Source organism: Oxyura jamaicensis, chromosome 11 (assembly GCF_011077185.1).
Source record: "Oxyura jamaicensis isolate SHBP4307 breed ruddy duck chromosome 11, BPBGC_Ojam_1.0, whole genome shotgun sequence".
NCBI lineage: Eukaryota > Metazoa > Chordata > Aves > Anseriformes > Anatidae > Oxyura > Oxyura jamaicensis.
This window is the reverse complement of record NC_048903.1, coordinates 21,011,187-21,030,423: the sequence shown is the minus strand read 5'-3', so window position 1 is coordinate 21,030,423 and position 19,237 is coordinate 21,011,187. Positions and strand designations below refer to the sequence as shown.

The following is a 19,237-nucleotide window of genomic DNA, read 5'->3' as shown; positions in this document are numbered from 1 at the left end:
CGCGCTACCGCCCGCGGCGGGCGGGAGGGGCCGGCCCCGCCGCGGCCACGGGGGGCGGGAGGCGGCTGCGGGGCTGGTGCCCGGGGAGGGGCTGCCGCAGCGCTCAGCAAGGCGGCGGCGGCGCCGGTTCCGTGAGCGTTCCCTGTCGTTTGGCAGCGCGGCTCCGGCAGCGCGGACACGCTCGGGCCCCGAGGCCGCGGCAGGATGCCCGGGCCCGGTGCTGCCCGTCCCGGGGGTGCGGAAGCGCTGCAGAGGCCGGCGGGCGGCGGGGGGAGGAGGTCCCGGCCCGCCCGCACGCGGAGCCTCTGCAGCACCCGGCTGGGTTCATGAAAGGGAAAACAGGAACGGGGACTGCGCTTGTAGAATTCTAATGAGCCTTAAAGGTTATTTCTCTGCATTTCTAGTGATAATTTCCAATTCTCTGTGTTCGTAGGAAACGGGTAACACAGGTCTAATCGCATTTGGGTACTGTCTAGGGCACACGCTGTATGTTTGGCTGGTGAGGAATATCAACAAACATAAATTATCAACGGCATGGTCAGAGTCTACAGGGGAGAAATAACAAACAGGAGAGTCTTGCATGGCTTTGCATTCTACAGTGAAAATGATCTCATTATCCTTTCCAGCGACTCAGCCAGCTACTTGAAAAATACTTATTAAAAAAAAAAAAAAAAAAAAAAAATGCAGCTCCTGGGAGAGGGTCCCCTCCAGGGCAGGGAAAAATAAAAAAATAGAGACTAGGAGGAAACGGCCGCAGTGGCAAAAATAGGTGGGAACCTGGCCTGCTGCATTTCCAGTAACTGCCAAGAGCCCAAGCCAAATCCTGGTGCAGACAGAAGCACTCTGTGCCTCTTTCGTCCCTCCAGCCCCCTGCCTTCCCCTGCACATCCAGCGGGGAGGGATGTCTGGGCAGCTGGTGGTGCATGGGGGGCACCCACCCATCCCGGTCACACGTGGCCAACCATGGATGTTCCTATTGCCCAAACACCTGGTACTGCTTCTCACCCCTGGCACAAGGCAGCACATTCTGCCTGGGAGCTTTGCTGAGAGTGCACAGACCTCTGCCTCCTCTGTCTTTCCAGCTCCATGGTGGGGACAGGCCCAGTGTCACAGAAGCAAACTCACTGCAGTTGGCAGGGGCCTCTTGATATCATCTTGTAGTCCAATGCCCCTGCCCAGCTCTGTCAATTTCCTCCTGAACCAGCAGCAATGGCAATGGCAGGTAGGAAAAGATAGGGGGAAAATGGGGTTGAGGAGAGACAGAGGGAGCTGCGTACGTAGAAAAGGCTCTTGTGGTTGGGGACCACAGGGAGAACCTGAAACAAAAAGAGGGGAAGGTGGGTATAGGATTGCAGAAATGAGCAGAAAGAAGATCCTCATGACTTTCTTTTCCTTATGGTTAACTTTCATTCTGGCCAAAAAGAAAAGAGTATTCTAAGATACAGAAAAGATAAAACATCAAAACCAGGAGAAACAAAGTTGAGAACATACTACAGTTTTATAAACGTTCTTTAGCCCTATTGTCACAGCAATAATCAGAGACAAAAATTCAGTAAGAGTGATGCAAAGGGATTGATGGCCAAGGGAGGAAGTAGTGCATTTACCATCTCAATGTCTTCAAGTCCAGCTGAATGCACTTCTGAAGCTGCCTTTGTCAAAAACGTTATTGAATGCAGCAGTAACATGGTGAAATTTTCTTGACTGCTGGTACAGAAGGTCAGACTCCTGATCCCTTCCTGCTCTATGTATCCACAGAAAGAAAACATGAAGAAGCACTAAGAGAATATGCCATTATTTTTGTGCATTGATAGTGACTTGACTTCAGCATTTATCTGCATTCATTGGTTAGGTGTGCTTGTGCTGAATGGTGAAAGGTTGGTGACAGCCAATGGGCTGAGCTCTTGAGCAATTAAGTCAATCTCTCTACAGCACCGAATCATGCAGCCTGCATCAGCTGAAGTGCATAGGCCGGCCTTTGTGTGACATGGGGCTTTGAGCAGTCTCAGTGGCCTGCATAACAGTGGCCTTTGTACTTGGTATGGGGAGTGAAGGTGCTATCTCAGAAGGAATCCTTGCAACAGGAGTGAAAGGGTGACCACATTTAACAGGTGCAGAGTGTTTGTTTAGGGACACTCGCTGTCTAAGTGCAGGGCAAATGTGGGCAGTTCCTAGCTCTTCTGCTTGACCTGAACGTGAGCTTTGTTTCAGCAAAGAGAAGGCTTCTGTGCTCTACCCACGCGCTGTATGTGGTGCTGGTACTTGAGAGCAGACGCCTGGAAAAGGACAGGGCTGCACTGTTGTGAGGCTTAACTGATCTTTACTCATAATTTATTGGTTTTCAGATGTTTAGCAGCTGTCCCTGATCTTGAAGGCATGAGACACAGCCAGGTGGTCTTAACCCTGCTAAAGTTCTAGGGCATTTGCACTTTCTTTCTTACAAGGTTTCACTTGTAGCTCCAGGTGCTGTAGCTCTACTCCTTCCTCAAGAGTGAGGGCTTGGGGCTACACTAGATAAAAACAGATATAGAGGGATAGAGATGGTTCTATGGAAATGTTTGCTCAGTGCCCAGGAGCAATCCAAAGGCAAACTTACTGTTAAGAATTATTATGAAAATAATGGAGAGCAGATCATAGTTATGCCACTGAATAGAACCATAGTGGAAACTGCATTGTGATTACCATATGTAGTTCTGGTCTGCCTCTCAAGAAAAATAAGAGTTGGAAGGGTTTCAGAGAAGAGCAACAAGCGAGATCAAATACAAAGAATATCTTCCATATGAGGAAAAAGTAGAAAGACTCTTTAGCCTGGAGAAGAGATATCTTAATGGAAGTATGACAGAGGATTATAAAATCAAGTTTGGCACATAGAGGTTGACTGCAGTATGAGTTCTTGTTGTCCCTTCCATGTAAGAACCAGCAGCACCCTATAAATTAGCAGGTAACAACTACGAAACAAATAGCATTTTTATATGCCTTATATTGTGTCTAACTGCTTGGCAAAGGATCCGATGGGTCTCCAAAGTTCATACGCATTCAAAGAGATTAAATATTGTCATGAGAGAAAAAAAAATCCATTTACAGTGATTAAATACAAGACCCCATTTTTGCTTCTGAAGCCTCTGAGCTGCAGATCATTGGAGGCTCGCAGAGCAGTACTGTAACAGCTATGCCCTCTTCTTACACTGCCCAAGATAATAACTCTTGACCACAATCAGAGACAAGAGTAGGCTAGACAGACTTTCAGCTCACTGCAAATTTATAAGTTGTTCTTATTTCCCTTCAGTGCTCCAGATCATTTGCAAGGACTGACCCTGACAGTATGACCTGTCTCAGTATGTTCCTTCTCCATTTCGTAGAATCATAGAATGGCTTGGGTTGGAAGGGACTTTAAAGATCATGTAACTCCAATCCCCCTGCCATGGACAAAGATGCCACCTGCTAGATAAGGTTGGCCCCACCCAGCCTGGCCTTGAAAAGACAATGGACCTTAGTCCACTTCTAAGTCTATTTCTAGTCCGTTTCTAAGGACCTGTATCCAAAAAGTCCAAAATATTGCTGTGGTGTGCTGGTGACCCCACCTCTGCACTGCTGTGCCAGGATACAGGTCAGCCTTCACAGACTAGTCCGCTTTTAAACAGAGCTCACTCCTAGCAGTGGCAGAGCTGGCAGCGATGACAGTTGGAAGCGTGTATGTCCCAGCAAACAATTTGCCATGGCATCAGCCAGCCAACTTCAGTGCTAAAACCTGTGCTTTGTTCTCATGGGGAGTCTGATGCTGGGGCTGACAGCAATTATACCTCTGTCCTCAGTACAAGTGGTGGGTGAAGGCCCTTAGACCAGGCACCCAGGTGTGACCTGCTGCGTGCTAAGGCTCCCAGTGGCGTTCAGAGCTGCCCAGCGCCTGCCTCAGGGCTCAGCCACTCCAGAGTGTCTCAGGGAAGCAAGGCACTGCGACCTCCAGCCAGGAAGTCAGCAGCTTCTGTGATACGCAGGCTCCTGCTCAGCCCACCTCTGCCTGTGGAGTCTAGAACCACAGGGTCCTGTCTGTAACTTAGAGAGGCAGCCTCATGTTGAGCTGCATGTACCTGGGGGGACATAAAGCAGGAGAGACCATGCTGATCTGCTGGTGCTCCCCAGAGGGAAGGTGGGGAACCCAGAGGCACCTTGTTTTGACACGGGCATTGGAGCTGCGCAGCAGCCACTCACCTGCATTGAATGAGGCTGTCTCAGTCAGCAGGCTCCTGAGTTCTGTCCTCTGGGGCAGGTCAGAGCAAGGCATGATGCTTAACAATAGTGAGGCGGCATGCAGTACAAAGAGAGACACACCAATGAGGAAATGCAGTAGCTCCCCACAGCCATTCCAGCTCTGACACCGGTGGCTCCCATAGACTGATTTGCAGCAGCATTTGCTGCTTTGAGCTCTTACCTGCTTCTGACACCAGCAACTAATTGGTAGTTTTCCAGCAGGCTGTGGGTTTACCAGAATTGTGCAAGCATACTACTCTTTTGGTCATTTGGAGTGTTTTTTTTTTTTTTTTTTTTTTTTTTTTTTTTTTTTTTCCCTGCAGCAACTGGTATCTGTCCAGAGCTGGTATAAGAACCTACAATAAGCTGCAGAGAGCAAGATGGAGCAAAGTGGATTCCTGGTCAGTGCAAAACTGCATTGTTTTTTCTGCAGCACACAGAACTGGCCTCTGCCTGTCACATTTCTCATCTTCATGTGGAATTTGTCTGGGCAGTTACCATGCCCACGAGGGACCTTCAAATATATGAAATGAATGACTTTTTCATATTACAGGACATGATTCCAAATACCCCAGTGCATATGTGCTAGCTGGATTCCAAGAATCAATTACCAAATTGCACTGTCTTATTCTAAAGCAAGCTACCAGTGGAGAAACTGAAAACAAGATTTTTGTAGCTATACTGAAATGTCACAGTTGATTTTAAGCCTCTTAGACAGTATAATATTGAATGTAAGTTCCTGCTGAGGGCTATCGACTTCAGTATGTGCCAAGCTGCAGGGAACACCCTGTGCCATGCCTGCATGTGTCGGAGTGCTTTCCTCCACCAGCAGTGTGACTTAGATCAGAGACCAGCTTCCTGGGATTTCCCATCATCAGCCTTTAAGATCGCCGTCCAGAAGAAGGGATCTGTGCAGCCACAAGATGAAATGCACTCGGAAACAGCATCATCTTCAAAACATGCAAAGGGATTAGCAGTCTGAAAACAGCAACATGCTGCCCTCTGTTCGGGGTGGAGGCATGCTGCCTGCTGGGGCCTTGGGGATGGAGGAGGCGAGGCCTTCAGATGTCACTCTTCCAGGTCAGGTGTGCTTGTAAGTACACACTCTGTCAGAGTAAGTGCACATTCTTGTACTGTAAATCCTAAACCGACTTTCTCAAAGCACCTGCTGTCATGCTGCCATAGTGCTAGGGAATGTCTTCATGGTGTAATGGAATGATATACCTTAAATATTTGTAATTAAGAACAGTGGTGTGTTGGTACTGTAGTACCACAGCAATCCAGAGATTATTCACAACCCTTGTACATTAGAGCAGCAGGCAGTATTCAGTGTTGCAGCCATATTTTGGCAACACTGATGCATGCCACGCAATGTCTGAATAAAAAGCATCATTTCTAGTAATGTAAACCATATTGTCCCCAGCCTGCTCTGTACTCTTGTCCCTTCTCATGCCTGCCTTCTTCCACAACTGCTCCAGCATGTCAGAGTTCCATAAAACGCCCCAATATATGGAAACAATGGAGCACATTGTAGATTTTTTCAAAGCATCCAGATGGGTGCCTCTTCATTTTGTAAAGCCCTTTCCTACAGCTCTCCCAGCTGCCAACATAAGGAATGCAAGACTGAGAATCTAAGATAATTTCCCTTGGCACCATGTAGAAGAGTTGATCAGCAGACAATATGGGCAGGCCACCAGAGCAGCTCTTGGAGGTGATCTGCTTGGTACTATTCCTTTTGTCATCTCATGAAGTGCCTTTGCTTTGCCACACACTTCCTATTCTGCTGCACACAGCTCTCTGCAGCGGTCTAGCAGTCACAAATCCTCCATATTCTTATGATGCAGTGATTCCCCTACATCATTCTTTTTGTGTACCTTCCACTGCAAAAAAAAAAAAAAAAAAAGAAGCAATGAATGTTCATCCAGCATTTCCCTTTCCCTTCCCTGTTAGATCATCCTGTTTAACAGTAACCAGTCAAAGATCATATTAGAAGCATGATTTTAACAAGGGCAGCTCTGTCCAGGCCTCTTTGACATAGTAACCTAGAACTCTAGTTTGGAAATCCTCCCCTATTTCTGGAGTATGTTAGTACAGTGTCAAAATTATGGACTACAACACTTTCCATTCCTTTATTTCACTCTGAATTAAAGACCATCTACTGAAGACTCACTTCAAAAAACAGCCAGGCACTTTCTAATATTGAGCAAAATGCCTGAAGAATAAATTGCTCCTATCAGAAATAAAGCATTTTAGTTCTGCCACAAGCAGGGAGATCTGCGCTCTAAGTCTCTCCAAAGGCAACTCCATCTTTCCTGCTTTCCTCTCATTTTCTTTTGATGCACAAAGCCTGCATACTGCAGTGATGTGATTGGATTCAGCTTTGGAGCAGTGTAATTGTAAATATTCATTGGAATCCAAGTTAGTTTTCCCAAGCCTCTCTTAAAGACTGCAGCTATACAAACAGCTGTAGCCCTGCATTAACCTCACAGCCTGGAGGCTGCCTATTTCTCTGTAGCCCCAAAGACTGCTCTTTCAGAGGCTACACAGAGAGAAATCAGCCTTGCAGACCATTTTAGTCAATGCTTTATCATTTTCTTTATTTCCCCTAACATCTGTATTGTAGAACTGGCTCTTAGGCCCAGGTACCTGTTGGGGTTCCTCCCCAGTGTCTACACAGATGACAGAGTTCACCTTCCCATGTCACTCACAGTTTCCACTGGCTATTTTGGCTGTCCATGTCTAGCCCCTTTAAGCTACCAGCAGTGCTGGGATGTCTATGTCTATGTGAGCTGTCCCGTGTTCCGGTATATGGTATGTGTGTGCTCGTTCCACCATCCTGCTAAGGACCTATGGTCCAAGTGGGTGCTCCTAAGTACTAACATGGCTGCTGTTCCATGGACATGGTGAGGCTGTGTGCGTAGGCAACATTTCACTAAGAATTGCACGCTTGCTAGGTACTGAGAAGAAAGCAGGTAAGTCAACTGCTGATATCCAGGCAATTCTACTTCTCCATCTATTAAGTACCATGACTGCACTCAAACACTGGATAGGCAAAGGGCAGTAGGCTCCTGCAGCTACCAAGGAGCAGAGGTGGGACATTTCCATCAGTCAGACCCGCACCTCCATGTTGTCTGGACCAGCCACGGCACAGCAAAATTAAATAGCATCAAGCTGACCATGCTCTCCAGGTGGTCTCTGACTGCTAGCCATGTCCTGCACAACTTATTTGCAAAGCAGCACATGTAGGAAACTGCACACAGCTATTTTACTGAGAATGGAAATTGAATTCAAAAGTTCTGATAGCAAATAGCAAATGTACACTCCCATCTCTGCTTCATCTACTCTTATGTTTACCACCAAGGGTGGAACTGCAGTGCTGAGGCCAAAGCCCGAGGCACAGCAGCACATGTCATACAGATGGTGGTATCAGAGCCTTCATCACCCACTGACATCCTCCAGGCTCTGCTTGCTCTCTTCAGCATATGTTAAAGCACATGTTCTGACTACTGAGTAACTTGTGACCAGATATGTAGGTAGTAAAAGGGGCAACATCCAGCTTTCTTTCCACATGCATATTCCTGAGTGCTACTCAGCAAATCAGGCACTCGCCAGTGTGGCTGAAGCAATGCAGATTGTTGGATATATCACTAACGAGAACAACTTAGAGACCGTCAACTGTGCAGTTCTGGCAGGCAGGCCTGATCTTACCTACTTGATTCACAACTCTGGCACCAGTTCTCAGCCAGCTGCACTGAAGCCTCTGCTCACCCTGCAGAGCACGTCTTTACCCAGGAGCATCCCAGACAGTGACAGTGTGCTGTTTTGGAACATGTCAAGGAGCACCGAGTCATCAGTCCAGCATGTTCAGGTGAGTGCTAAGGATCCTTATGAGGAATTGAGTGGATCTAATTACTTGTCCTTCCAGAGGGCTGGAAGGGGACCAACTCCATGCATACAGAATCCCCCAACCCCCTACTCAGGACAGAGAAGGGAACCCTGTTCCCCGAGAAGAGTGTTGAAGGAACATCACTAATGAGGAAGACACATAAAGATGAATTTACAGGGAAAACAGTAGCGTGTGTACTCCTCAGCAAGCCTCCTGTGACAAAGCTTGCAGGAGCATAACAATGAGGTGCCAAGAAAGAGGGAAGAGTACTCCCACAAACCAACACTGCCACCCAGCACAGGAACATGGACAGCACAGCTGGAGATGTGACACCATCTGAAGCACAAAGCTGGGGCTGAGTCTTGCGAAGATCAGGTGAATCACAGCTGGAAATGAGCACCCATCCAAGACTCAAGCACAGTTACTTTTTAGAAAGGAGAATCACACTGGTAAATGGTATGTTGTTATCACAGGAGTGCTGAAAAGTGGGGCTCTGAAGGCAGAGTTGAGTTTCAAGGTTTGAGCAAGGTTAGATTTAGGAAATGAACAAGGCTGGCATGAGCCTTGAGAAGCTGATATCCCTCAGGCCCATCCTCCTGTTCTAAGACGGGAACGTACAAGTGCCCTATCTTTTGTTTCTGTCCTTGAAGATCTCTGGTGATGCAGAATCCCCTGGCCCCTGGCAGTCTGTTCATGTGTTTTGCTCTCCCCATTAGAAGCTGTTCCTAACCTGAATCTTTCTTGGTGCAGGATACACCCATTAATTCTTGTGCATGCCTTCATGGACATGGAGAACAGATGGCTTTGTTCCTCTTTCCAAGAGTTTCTGACATGCAGCTGGTGTGATTTTCCTCAGTAATGCTGGAGAAGAAAAAAAAATCATCCAGATCAGAAACAACAAAAGAAAACCCGTCTGGTGGAACTCACTGCTGCACAAAGAGACAGCAGCTATGAGAGCCCTGTGAGAAAACAGATAAAGTAATGAGGCCTTTCTACAGATAACAGCTCCCAGAGTCAAAACAGTTTTTCAGAGAGCAATGTCCTGTCCTGAGCATGAGCTAATCTCTAAATCAACCTCTGGAGCAAGCTGCTTCAAGCCACCTGCTGTAAATTTCCTGCACCTTTCTCTAAGGCTGCTGATGTTGGCTCTGTTAAAGATATCTTTGTCTAGGCCACGTCAGCCTAGATGCTTTGGCAAGGAGGAACTTGGGCCATACCTTGAGCTCTAGGTCTGACATGTGACAGGTCCTACAGAGCAATACATATCACAGAATCACAGAATAGTCTAGGTTGGAAGAGACCTCCAAGATCACCGAGTCCAACCTCTGACCTAACACTAACAAATCTTCCACTAAGCCATATCCCTAAGCTCTACATCTAAACGTCTTTTAAAGACCTCCAGGGATGGTGACTCAACCACTTCCCTGGGCAGCCTATTCCAGTGACTAACAACCCGTTCAGTAAAGAAGTTCTTCCTAATAACCAACCTAAACCTCCCCTGGCGCAACTTTAGCCCATTCCCCCTCGTCCTGTCACCAGGCACGTGGGAGAACAGACCAACCCCCACCTCGCTACAGCCTCCCTTCAGGTACCTGTAGAGTGATGCTCCTGTTGCACCAAATCAGTCCAGTGCACATGATGGACCAAAGCAGATGCTTCAGCTGCATACATAAAGACTAGGCTCAGACCAGTCAGGCCTTTGGCTGCTGAGATTTCCCTTCCTGACATGAGTTTGGATGTTCTCCTAGATGTCTTACCAGTAGGTCAGTGTCTCGTAGCTCAGCCTAGAGATAATAATCACTACATCTTTCTTTCATGGTTCATACTGAAGGACAGGTGCTATGTCTTGCAGCCTCATCTGTTCCTCCTGCTTGTGCCTTTCTGACTCCTGAGAGAGGCTCCTCAGGATGGAGGTCAGCTTCTCAATGTGCTGAAAGATCAGCTCATGACAGAAAACAGGCAGCAGCCCTGCCCAGCAGTCTGTCTGCACATAGTGATGCCAGGCTGTGCTGTGACTGACCTTCAGGGTTGTGTGAGATAGCCAAGCGGATCAGCTACACTGCAATGTCATACCCCCCCAAACCTGATCCAAGATGCTGAATGTAGGCCAGATCAGCTGACCTGTGGGTGCTAGAAACTAAAGCAGCTTCTCTCACCATTATGCCAGCCTGTGTCCAGGCACTCTCTTCCACCTGCAGCATAAAGCCATGACTCCTCTCATGGCTTTCAGGGTGGGAAATGTGCCAGTGAACTCTCCAGCCTTTGCAGCTCTGCAGAACCTGACACCCAGCCTGGAGCACCAGCAGGGCTCCTGGCATGGCTGCACCAGCCTTCCTAGCATGCGCTGGGAGCACAGTCCTTCACCGGCAGCTCAATTTTCCAAAGCAGCGAGCACGGTGTTCTTTGGGGCTCCTGCTACAATGATTTATCCAGGTCATTGTGGGGACAGCTGGCTAACTGAGGTTAACAGCTTTCTCGGTTTCATTTCAAAAATACATTAGCATGGGGGCTATATTAAACAATGATGTGCCAAATCCTGATTCATTCACCAGGAGAGCTGATGATCAGGTGGAGAACTTGGCTGACAGGCAGGGCTGTGCTGCTAGCCTTTCCTTAAAGGGCAGGACCATAACTCATGCTCCCAGTGCTAAATTACACCTGACGCTCCAGGCTGCAGACTCCTGATATGTGCAGCCTGCTACAGGCATCCTGGGACTGCCAGCCCTGGGAGCACAAAGCCCCCAAATCAGCAGATTTATCAGCAACTGTGTCTGGCTCAAAACCTCACCTCAGCAGCACATGCAGAAGGACAGGCCTGGCTTATAGGCTGCTGGCCTTTCCCAGGTTCCCGTTTCCCCTCCATGGCCCTATTCTGGAGGAGCACCTCTGTGCTGTCCCATGCTCCCCTGCTCCTGTCCCCAAAGCCACTGCCTCTAAAGGATCTTGAACTTCCAGTTCTAGTCTCCAGTCCCCTGAGTTGCGTGCCTCCTGCTGACTTATATTACTGTTAGCTTGTGCCAGCAGCCCCAGGCCTGTTCCTGCTCTTTACACTCTGTAAGGTGTATTTTACTCTGCCAGCTGGAAAAGCAACCAACTCCTGAGGTCAGCCTTTAGCTCCACCTTAGAGTGCTAACATGCCAGCTGCTGAGGTTTCCTGTGAACATGCAGTGACTTTACTGAGTATGTGTAGGTCCTGTCTCCCCTCCTTACTGTCTGACCAGTAATTATCTGCCTGAACAGTGGGAGGGGGACAGTTAGGCCACTGTCTGGAGCAGCTACCTCTGCTCTAAGTCCAGTTTGATCTGCAGGGTCCCAGGATGATAAGAGTGATGGTGGCAATGGATTCACGATGCCAGCTTATTCCAGTCTACATTGCTCTTCACAGAAAAGAGAAAAGAGAGCATTCTTGACTTAATGTGCTTAAGAGCTGAAACAGAATAGATGTAAGGACTGTAGCAGTAAGGACAACACAGAACACTGCATGCCATTGTCTTGCTTTTCTGTCACTTTCTACCTATCTTTTTCAGGTACTGTTCACCCTGGTATATGAATCACAATGGAAATCAAGAGAACATTTTGCAGTCTAACAAGTATGCTGCTTGTAGTTTTAGTTCCTCTGTACACAGTACTGTGCTGGTCAGATGCACTTTGTTCTTCCTTTTCCTCTCTGGCAGTTTATACTGGGTCAGGTTGAAGGGACTGTGCAGTTTCAAAAGTGTGTAGGAAATGATGAAATAGTTTTCACTGACCTTTTCCCTTTCTTTCCCTCTTCTACTGTTTGGATTTAGATCTATTTAATGTGATGTTCACTCCATTTCTGCAGTGTGCTGCAGCCATACCCATGCAGCAGCCTCCTGAATCTGGGGATGGCAGTGATCTTCCACAGGCTCCTCCTCTTCAGGACAAAATCCCACAAACTCTCCTCCCCTTCTCTCACCTTTGGGCTGGTTCACTGTGTTGTTCTTTTCCAGGCTCCATTGGGAAGTACTCCAGTGGGAAGTACTGCACTGGAAGAGATGGGAGCAAAGTGATTAAAGACCATAGTGGAAAAGCAGCAAGAGGAAAGGGTCATGAAATATTCTGCAGCCTTGGACTGATGTGCAGCCACACAAAGTCAAATGTGTACGGAAAACACACCAAGAGCTTTGAATTGCTATTGCAGAGTACAGGAGCATTCCCAGAGAGTGCTTAATGGCCTGTGTATGACCAACAGGGCTAGTGCCATCTTACTGCCTTCCCCCTCTGCAAGCTCTCAAGGATGTTATCAACATCACATGGATGATGCCATTGCTCCAGAGATGTGTCTGTCAGCTGGCACAAGAGCAGTGGAGGAAGTGCTGGTGTGTATGGGGGAAATACTGAGGAGTGAGTTCTGAGACACTGTGGGGACAGGAAAGTGATTCATACACAAGCAAAAAGATGCTCATGGACCAGAGGAGTTCCTCACTGAGCTTCCTTGGGCCACCAGGACTGTGGAGGTAGAAAAGTGCTCCTGGGATGGGACAGTAGCTCTTGGCACAAATTGTGGGGGACATGGAGACAAGGGAAAAAGTTTGGCACCATTGAAGAAGATGGGAGAAGAGATCAGCAAGGTGTAAGCTGGCACTATAAGGTCTGTTTTATTTTCAGTCAAACTGGCACTCCCTGAAACTACACAAATAACAGAACTGAAAGCAACAGAACAAATTAAAAATATGGTGAAGGGTGACAAGAGGTGACTTAATGTTGGGATGGTTTCCCTACTAACAACAACAACAACAAATACTGGGGCCCTTCTGTCTGGGAGAAGGATAATGGAAATAAAACATGAGAGAGGTCTGTAAAATTGCAAGTGTCACAGAGAAAGTGACTAAAGAATGATTGGTCATGGTCTCTTCCAATAAAACAACAGAAAATGTCAGTTGACAGGTTCATAAGAAACAAAAAGAAGTAGTTCTGCATCATGGTTAAACAGTGGAACTTGCTGCTATGAGACATTGCAGAAGCCAGATAAAATTGGAGTTACAAAAATAGTTTGACAAAGTATGGATGAAAATTCCTCAAGGGCTCTTAAACACAAAGACTCCAGCTTGGGCTTAGGAACCCCATAACCAGAGAGGTGGGAGAGCATCTTGGGGCAATATCAAACCTTCGCCTTTTTTCTCTCTTTCTGAGGCATGGGCATAAACTGCTGTGAGACACAGAGCTAGGTGGAGCACTGTTCTCACCCCGAACAGTGTTAGAATTTTATGTAACAGGACTTGATGTACTGTAATTGGGAATTTTGTAGGATAAAGTTTAGAGCTGGTGTGTTGTATCTGTCACTTTCACACCTAAACCAAGCAGTTAGACTTGTCTGAACTCAGCATCTTCAAATGGAAGGGATGGGGTGGGGTGGGGTGGGATGGGGTGGAGTGGGATGAGAAGGGAGTATGACAGAGTAACTATAAGGAGCAACAGAAGTGTGATTCCTGCCCTATTATGCTCTCCCACACAAATCCATACATGGTGACCCATACACATATGCAGAACAAAATGCAGGCGCACACTGATGCACTCACAGATTCATTTGTCCTCTGCCATTCATGCACACAAGCAGAGAAAAGCATGCAAACTGCCAGCAACCAACTTTCTCTAGTGGGCAATCTGAAAACAGGCTTGCAACATGCAATTCTGCCCACATGCTGTGCTGTCTCTTCACACACACATACACACTTGGAGAACAAAGGATGACTTGGCAGTACAAGGAACAGTATCTAGTTATGTTCCTTCAAATGCTAAGAACATATCTCATTATCACCAAATTAAGGGAAACAAAGCATTTCCACTTTAAACAACAAGGGGAAAAAACCCACCCAGATCCTAAAATGCTGCCCTCATTCTGGATAAACCAGAGGTGCTGAGTTCATTCCTGCTATCCAGCATGCTGGGACCTGATACTCCGGTATCAGGACTACCTGGCTGATTTAGTCTTCCAGAACACTGAGAATATTTCACTACCAAGTTTTAAAATAGACATAATTTTCTGGTTTATGAGGTGCTGAAAGAGATTAGAAGCAGGTACCATGGACAACAGACGCAGGTTAAGCAAGTAATCCTACAGTGTGCAGCAGCAGTAGCTGCACAGATTTTCAGGATCTGCTCTCTTCACATCCAAGAATGTGTTTGCCTTGTGGATCTGAATCACAGTTTGTTGTCAAAATCCATTCATGACTATAGGTGCCCGAGCGGACAGCAGGCAGATAAACCCGTGGCTAAGGAGACATGCGAATGGTGCACACCCCCAAGCCAGATTCATGTGCAGAAGGAATATGCTGTCTGAGCTGTTTGACTCCTGGCAGCTTCTGAAATGCAGGGACTGGAGTAGAGAGCTCTATCAGGGCAGAGGACCAAACTGATACGGCACAGCAAGAACTGGCACAAACACTGCCCAGCAGGCCTCCTGTCAGGTCCACAGAGCAATGAGGGTACTCCCATTGCAAATGTCTGCATGTCCTGGAGCAAATCTAGGGTTTCATCCACGTCATCATAGCTGAACAGCTCTGAACAAGCCTTGTCTCCTGGCTGACTACGTCGCTGTTACCACCAGCCAGGAGAGCACTGTCCTGGGAGGCATGATCTCCCCCTCCTCTTCTCCACCAGCCACCCTTTTTCCTTCTCTCTGAGGAGATCAGCAATAGGATCAACATCCAGGACATCTGCACATTACAGCAGTCACCCTCAAATCAAGTGCAATCCAAGCACCTATTTACAGTGGCTGCAGAGCAGCAGCCAGTCTCCCCAGTTCCCCAGACTTTCCCCTCCTCACTGTGAGTTGACAGACTCCACTTCTGCATCATTAGCTCTTCCTTATGCTGTCATTTAAATGAAAACAGTGGATTATCACCACTGTTGTGAATGCATTAAATAAAGTTCCAGGCCTGGCCCACCGAGCTAGACTGTGTTGGCATCTTCCCCTACCTGCTTCTGAGCTTCCTCTTGCAGCTGGTGGCTGGCCTCCAGGTCCTGGCTGAGCTGCTGGATCCGGCTGCATTTCTGCTCCAGTTCTGCCTGCCTCTCCCTCTGCTTGGTCTGCAGTTGATAGATCCTCTGCTCTTGAGCATCCAGCTATTGACCCGCCCAGGGAAAGAAAGAAAAAATGGAAAAAAAAATCAATTAATACTAAACGGCTTAACAAAACCCTGAACAGCACAGGCCTGATGCTGGGGGTGGGGATTGTCGGGAGGAGACACCTCCCGTGCACAATAGCTGCAAAAACCTGATGTTCTGGGGACAGGAAGCCAATATGGTAGGTGTGATCTGACGCCTGCTGCGGCAGCAGTGGTGTCTCTGGACTGGGGAAGGCTGGGAGACAGCTGCATGGGGTGCTTCAGCTCATGGAGGGGGTGTCAGGCTGGGCCAGGGGGGCAAAAAGGGCAACCAAGCAAAGCCAGTTATTTTAACTGATGGCTGAATAACCAGTTCCTGATGTGGCTACGTGCTGCAGCTCTGCCATGTGCTGAGGACTCCACCAGGTGCTTCCTGAGTGAGGTGAAGGGAAAGGGAGCGTGGTACCTGCAGCTAGGGTAGGGAATGGCAGCAGGCTCTGAGGGCTTGGCATTTTCACTTCTTGGCATCCCAGCTACACAGAGTTTACACAGGGAGGGAGCAGAAAAGGATCATGAATGTCAACCAAAGAGCAATTAGCATGACAAGACTCAAGTATTGATCTGCTAGAGCTGATGGGGCTGCTGCAACCCTGCAGTAGAGCAGTTCCTCCCCACCACTGACCCTGGTGCCTCTGCCATGGACGTCTCTGAGATGCTGCTCAGCCACTCCGGGCATGGCCAGAGTGCCCAGATGTGTGGGTTTATAGCATGGGCTCTGAGCGGCTCCTGCCCCACTTGCGATGGGGAAGCAAGAGAAAACACTGGCCACATAGCCCCAGAATTGGTCCGCTTGGTGTTTTAAATTCAGCACTAAGAAACACTGCTGCTGGCAGGGGCTGCGCCATGCCTGGCCATAACAAAGGGTCCTATGTACAGTAAAGTGACCATTGCAGGTGAAAAGAACATGCTGCTTTCACTGGTCATGGATGACCGGAAACAGCCTTGCTTTATGGGGAAATTGACACTCCATAGTTAGCTGATCACACTAAGGAGATAATGTGCAGGGCACAACCTCCACAGACATCTTGCGTCAGACATCAGACTGGACTGAGAGCAGGTGCCTGTGCCACCATGCAGCAGTGCAGGGACAAGGCTGAACACACAGAGAACAGATTTCCAGCAGAGATCTAATGTATCCTTCCTCCCCTATCAACAGGGCCCATATAGGCTCTATGTGGGCAAAACCATGCGAGTTTCTTCCTAGGGCCAGGAAGAAGAGAGGATCTGAGAGCCCCACAGGTGCTGTACCGCCCGAGTCTCTGTGCCCTTACCACTTGCCCAGACCTGTCACCCCTGCCCTGTCCCTTGGCTCGCCTCTGAAAGCAGCCCAAGGCTTCTGCTGCTGAGAGCAGACACAGCTCACTGGTCTTGAGACCCAGGACAAAAAGTGCAAAACAATGGGCAAGGAGGAGCATCTGAAGCTCCCATGACTAGCATGGCCAGCACTGCAGGACTGTGGTGTTGCCCTGAGCAGGCATCACCTCAGTTGTCATCACCACAATTTTGATGCACGACCACAAAACCTGCTGTGGCAGCACCACCTTTGCTCCCTGCAGCATTCCTGCCTTTGGCTGCTTTGTGCCCGGGCTGTGCGGGGAGCTCTCCTAAAGGAACATCTTCTGGAAACTTCCCTGTTCAGGGGCACATGTCTGTCTGTCCTGTGGCCAGACTGCTGCCCCCAGGCCTTTCCAGGCCCACCTGCCTGCCTGCACCCTGTGGAGCAGCCAAGCACGGTGGTGCCCTGCCAGCACCATGGATGTCCTGCAACATACGCAGCCAGTCAGGGGCCTAATTAATGTTCACTAACTGTCTTACTAAACCTAGAGAGAATTTCAATATTAATTAAATGCTAACTGATTAGTAAAACATATTTACTGAAGACTGTCACCCAGCTGTCAACATTCAATATATACATTAATAATCAATTTGCATGTAATTAACATAAAATGACGTTAATGTCTACATTAAAGTTGTATTGGAGACGTTATGCAGTAGCCTGCATTCCTCCAAGCCATGTTCTGGATGCATGTAAACCATTCAAACCCACACTGAAAAAGGTTATAGCTGTCTAGTGTGATGCACACTGAAAAAAAAGGAAAACATTTAAATTCATAGTGGATCTAAGTGTGAGCTCATGTGCTTGCATGCCTGTATGCTGTTATAGTAAAGAACATCTTTGTGCTGAACACAGGACACAGCAGTTATCACCACGTGCTCTGAAGAGAGAAGGATGTGCCCAGCTGCGAGGCATCACTGCAGTGGTCAGCAGCAGACGGGAACACTGCCTGATTCCAAGATCCCTCTTACTTTGCCTGCAATGACAACTGGCTTCCATTGCAGCATGAGCATACAAGAACCAAGTACTGCAGGCTTTCTGCAAACTCTCTGCTTTGCTTTGGTGCCTGAGACTTCTCAAGGGAGCATCCCTGAGACTGCTATGTGGTGTCTTCTTCCTGTACTTGGCCCAGGGGCTGGCAGCCACAGAATGCCTGGCCCTTGCTGCTGCCCCATGCTCCCAGCAGCTGCCCCGCAGGGCCAGGCCCCGCACGCGGACTGGTGGCTTGTGGAGGAGGCTCCATGCCTTGGAGGGTGGACAGGCACCCACCAACAGGCAGCTTCAGACAGCTCGGGGTCACAAAGCTGCGTCTGCACGGCTGGTCTGCGATGGGCTGGAGACGGAGAGGAACTGATGCCTCCTCAGCATGCAGGACAAACATGCCTGCCAGATGCAAGGCTGGCAGGTGGGTTTGGGAGGCAGAATAACTCTAGAATGCTCAGTGCTATGTGGCTCCCTACCTGCTTCTCAGCAACAGAAAAGCCTGCAACAAGGGATGTCATACGGCTTCATAAAGCAGCATCTGCCTTTGGGTCTGAGTTAGCCAAGAGGATGTATCCTGCTCAAAACAGTGCTGCCTGTCTGTGTTCACCTCCTTCACCTGTGTGCCACTCAGAGACGAGCCCACCTTTCCTTCATCCTTATGAAGTGATTTACGTGCAGCAGGAAAGAAGGTGGCATGTTTAGGGTGAACATCCCCCACCCCCACCCCTCTTCCTCTCATTTAAGTGGAATCAATTGTGCCATTTCTGCTTTGCTTTTCAAAAGCAATTACTTTCATGTCATTTCTACAGACATTCACGGAGAGCGAGAGAGTGAGGGCTTGATTATCCCCCCTCCCATCCCCATCCTGTGGCTTCCGCAGTGGTGGTGAAGTATTAAATTAAATGAGGTGTCTATGGAGCGGCGATGGTTTCAGGTCAGAGGCGCTATGGAAAGCTGTATGCTGCACTGCTCCTGTATATGTAAATGGATATATTAAAACCACTGATGTCAACTTGCAGCACTCATCTCCTCTGCTCTCGGGTGATCAAAGCTGATTGCAGAGGCAATTACTGCAAAGGAAAAGAAAATCACGGCCTCCTGCTCATCCCTGAGCTACCGGAGTTTAATTGCTTAGTGTAGCTGAAGCTGCCTCTCCATCTCCCTGGTGTGCACACGCACACATGTGGGAGCAGTGCGTGCCATGAAACACAGACAGGAATGGACATTTTTGGGGATGGGCAATGAGAAGCACCCCAAGCAGGGGAAGACCACAACATGAAAAATAATGATGCTTAAAAATGAATTAAACCACTACAGCAGGCAGGGCTGTATCTTAGCAAGCCACTAGATCGATACTGGGAGAAAATCAGGGCAGCATAATACATGCCCATAAGCCAGCCTCTTTCATTCTCTGCTCTTTGGTCCTAGATTCACAGTAAGACCAGTAAGACTTCTTCAGCCTTTTACAGGCAGTAGCTAATCAAGCTCCCAAATCCTTGTGACAGAGATCAAAATTGAGACCCCTGTCTTACAGCTGGAATGACCTGAAAGAAAGGTATCAGTGCCTGCCCTGAGAGGTCCCCACTCTTCACCCTATCCTTGCCTTTGTTTTTTACAAACACTTCCATGTGATTACCAGCAAAGGCAGAGGACACTTTA

General features: G+C 48.3%; 1 protein-coding gene across 4 annotated transcripts in view; it reads right to left on the bottom strand.

Annotated features, from left to right (window-relative positions):
* Positions 1–19,237, bottom strand: part of PMFBP1 (polyamine modulated factor 1 binding protein 1) — a 112,673-nt gene that overhangs the window by 14,036 nt on the left and 79,400 nt on the right. For all 4 annotated transcript variants that reach the window (XR_004753773.1, XR_004753774.1, XR_004753772.1 and 1 more), the window contains 3 exons: positions 15,071–15,217; positions 11,881–12,138; positions 7,954–8,992 (listed from right to left, as the gene is read on the bottom strand). The gene's annotated coding sequence lies outside the window, so the exon portion shown is untranslated. Of the gene's footprint in view, positions 8,993–11,880; positions 12,139–15,070; positions 15,218–19,237 lie in introns of those variants that run through there.